A 4,116-nucleotide genomic window follows, 5' to 3' on the forward strand; every position below is an offset into this window, starting at 1 on the left:
GTGGCCAAGTGTGAGAAGCCACAACTAACAAAACCCGTGACGGTCTTTGTTGAGTTCTTCTTTTGGTTTCTCTGGTAGGAGTCTGATGGCGGAGGAGTGGAAGGCTAGAGGTCTGTTTTGGGGCTGTGGTCTCAGGATGGTGGGCTCATCGATACCAAGATGCCACCTCTGGGAGGCTGGTTGCCAACCTCCTACGGCATTTCCATCCTCAAGAGTGTTGTGTGTGGGGAGCCATGGACGCCTGCTTTGTGTGGGCTGGACTTCAGCAAAGGCCGGATTCCACTTCCATAGTTTTCATACAGATCATAGGGCCCTCGGAAGTCATCCAGGGAGGAACGAGAAAGTTACTGAGACTCACTCTGCCTCAGTATCCTCAATGAGCTGTGAGGGGTGGACCAGCTGCCTCACAGCGCTATGCAGATTAAACACAAAAATAGATGTCAAGTTCCCAGCATAGCATCTGGCACAGAGTAAATATCTGTTAATGGTAGATTTTTTCTTTTTTCTTTTTTTACAAGACAATACCAAGAGAATCTCGTTATTTGGAAACAACCAGATAATATTTTTGTTTTTAAAATTCAGTTTGGTATTGTATAGACACTACTAGCCTTCGGCAGTACTGACGGCTATGGGTTGAGGTCCTAGTGGAAAAAAAAATCCCTTCCCAAGAACTGTTTATCAATAGGCAAAGTTATCTGACCTTGGGCCCCACTGCAGAAGTGTGATGGGTAATTTGGGCAGGTGTCCCCTACCCTCATTGGTTTTCCGATCCCAGACACACACCTGACCCGACTGGTTTGTCACTCGCTCCAAGATGAAGGTGGCCTCTTACCCATTGTCACGGTGTCCATAGTGTTAAGCCTAATGGGGGGCAAACTCCAAGTACACAGTGAATGTTTGCTGAGTGAATGAGTCCATCCAGAATCAACCTACATCCTCGGTGCATATCCACCCACCCACATCACGCACATCAGCTCAGGTGTTCCACCGATGTTCAAATTATGGCCTACAAATTAACATGAAGCATATGATTATACCTTGTGGTACAGGAGATCTTCTATCTCATGAGACTGTCCCATTGGTTGAGTCTGGGAACGAGGACTTCGCCTTGGATGAGCTGCCCCTCGCCCGCGAGGGGCCTCTGGTTGAAATTTCATGAAGCTTTAATAGACCTCTCATCAAATTTACGGAGAACTCTTGTTTCCTCTGTCAAAGCATAAAACTCCATTCAGGGGAACTTCCTCATCAGTGTGTGAAGACTAGACCCAGCCTCTTGTGGGTTCCACATGGGAACCCATCAGAATGTCACCCAGCCAGCGACTGTAAGTTTCTGCCTGGTTTCCTGTCCCCCGCCAGCTGTACCTGTTCTCACTACCAGGAGACCAGGCCTGACGTGGACAGCCATCGGCGTCACTAGTTCCCCTGTCCGGTACCCACAGGCTGGATTTTTTTCTTGTTTCTGAACTTGAGTTTCTCTGGCCTTGACCCTGTTTCTGTACTGGCCTACCAAGTTCTCCAGTCCACCTGCCAACCACTCCCTTGCCCTCTATCTGGGTAGACAGCCTAGATTTTGTATCTCAACCAACAGAACTTGAACTTGGGTCCTATTTCTCCTTTCCTTTCTTTAACCCATGAACTTTATATAGCAATTTTTACTTATAGTTGTGCTTCTAAACGTGGATGCCTCCCAGAAGATCATGTCATGAGTAAAGCTGGTGGGCCTTGTGGAGGTAGGGGGTGGGAACGGCAAAGATCTTCAGGGATGAATATTTTGCTCTCCCCATTTGGAGGACACACAGGTGCGGAACACTAGTTCTCTGCCATGACACAAAGAGTGGTGTGAGATGCTATGTGGCTGCGGGAACCCCCCTCCGGTTCAGATGTGCGTGGGTGATGGGGAACTGGTGGGCACATCAGGCTCTCATGTGTGGACAAAGAGTTCTTTACCCGCAAATCTAGCCAGTGCTCTCAGTCTTGTTTGTTTATATTCAAGAAAAGGCAAAAATCTGGATTTGCATACCACTGGCTGGCTTATTTTTTAAAAGAACCCTCTGTGCTGGCCAATTAAATTGGCCAGTGGGCTGTGTTCAGGCCTGCTGGCTACTGGTGGAAGGACTCTGGCTTACAGATTCCTTTTGTTCGTGGCAATTTTCTGACTACTTGGGGCATGATTGTTATTCTCCTTTCATACCTGCATGAGGGAATGGAAGAGCGAGGATCTGAACCCACATCTTCTGGCTCCAAGTCCATAGGTCTTGCTGCCACAGGGACTGACTGTTTTCTCAATTGCCGAGGTTCTCAGCACATACCCTAATGTGCTTGTGCTGGGACAGCAGAACCTTCATTTTACTCTTGTGGACACTGCGTCTACTAGACCCCTGGGCTAGACCGAGAAGCCAGTGTTCTCCAGCGAACCTCCTCCCAGCACAGCTGGAGACTGGGGGATCATGCGTGATGGCCTCAGAGCATCTCCTGTCTCCGCCTGAGAGAGAGCAGTGGTCCCTGATCAAATCCACTGCCTGTGAGCTGTCGGGGGCAGGTTGATGGCACACTGAAGGTGGCCTGGGACACATACTTCCAGTGTGGTTTTGGGCCTCTCTCTTCACCTCATTGGACCTCAGATTCCACATCCATAAAAGGAGGGGCTTGAATTCGTGTATCAGCTGGGACTGAATGCATGTACCAGAAAATCCAACTCAAGCAGGTGAAGGCAAATAGTCGAAATGGTCGGTTCACGTAATTAAATAAAAATGGCAGGTGTTGGACAATGTTTCCAGAAATTGGTCTCTTACATCTCTCAGCTCTGCTCTCCTACATTTTGGTTTTGTTTTGAGGTGGCAAGAGGGCTTCCAATTATTCCAGATCTACTACTTCCTGGATTCAAGCCCTGAGAAGAAGAGAAAAGTGGTTTTTCTCCCAGCAGTGGCAGCTGGAGGCTTGTGGCATATGACTGACTCTGTCTGTGTTGGGCGCCCAGCATTGGGCCAGTCCCTATGGCCAGAGCATCGCAATACACAGAATTGTGCTCCTGTGGGCTGAACAGGTGGGAGGAGCTCTTCCCTAAGGAAAGTCAGGCCATGGCCACTCGAAGAAGGGCAAACGGGTACTGGGTATTAAACTTTATTAGTGATTTAATATGATTTGGTAATAATAGAACATTGACATTCTACCCAAAGTCAAAACGATACAGAAAGGTACACTCAGAGAAGCATCACCCCACGCCATAAAGCTTTTACCCCTCTCTTCCAACCACGTTATTTTAAAATTTGTCCGTTCTGTGCTTCTTTGGAGAAGTTTGTATGCAAATCTTCTCGTTCTCCCTCTTTCTCACACAAGAAGAGAGCAGGCTACATATGCTCTTTCCCGCTTTGCCTTTTTACTCAACATTATCGCCTGGAAATCACTCTGTATCAAATTGTATCAAAAAATAGCCATAGAACTCTTCCTTGTATCTTTTTTTTTTAAATATATCTCAGTCTCTCATTATGTGTACATATTTTTTTCAACCGATCTCCTGTGCTTAGGCACTTAGGTAGTTTCCAATGTTTTGCAACTTTAAATAACGCTACAGCGAATAACCTTGGGTACCTGTATTTTTATGTTGTTGGAGGTATATATTTGGGGCGAACTCTTAGAAGTGGAATTTCTGGGTGGAAGGATAAATGCATACGGTGCTTTGTTAGAGATCACTGGGCTTCCCTCCCTGAGGATGGCACCATTTCTACCAGCAACGGACCCAGGTGCCTGCTTCTCTAGCCTCACCAATAACAAAATAACAACTGTTATTATTAACAATAAGAGGGAGTACTGTGAAGCTCTTGAAAAAATTTTTTTTTGCTAATCTGATGGGTAAAAAAGGATTTTTAACATGGATTTAATTTGTATTTTTATTTGGAGTAAAGTTGATCATATTTTTACATGTTTAGGGAGCAATTTTATATCTCTTTAATCAGTCGTCTTTTCATGTCTTTTGCACCCTTTTCTACTGGATTTCTTTTTATCTCTTCCTCAATCTGCAGAATTTTAAAAACTTAAAAAAAGCTTTAGATACTGATTCTTTGTGATCAATGCTGCAAACGTTTTTCTGCCAGTTTTCATCTGTGTTTTGACCATTTT

This window comes from Meles meles, chromosome 5 (assembly GCF_922984935.1).
Source record: "Meles meles chromosome 5, mMelMel3.1 paternal haplotype, whole genome shotgun sequence".
Classification (NCBI taxonomy): Eukaryota; Metazoa; Chordata; class Mammalia; order Carnivora; family Mustelidae; genus Meles; species Meles meles.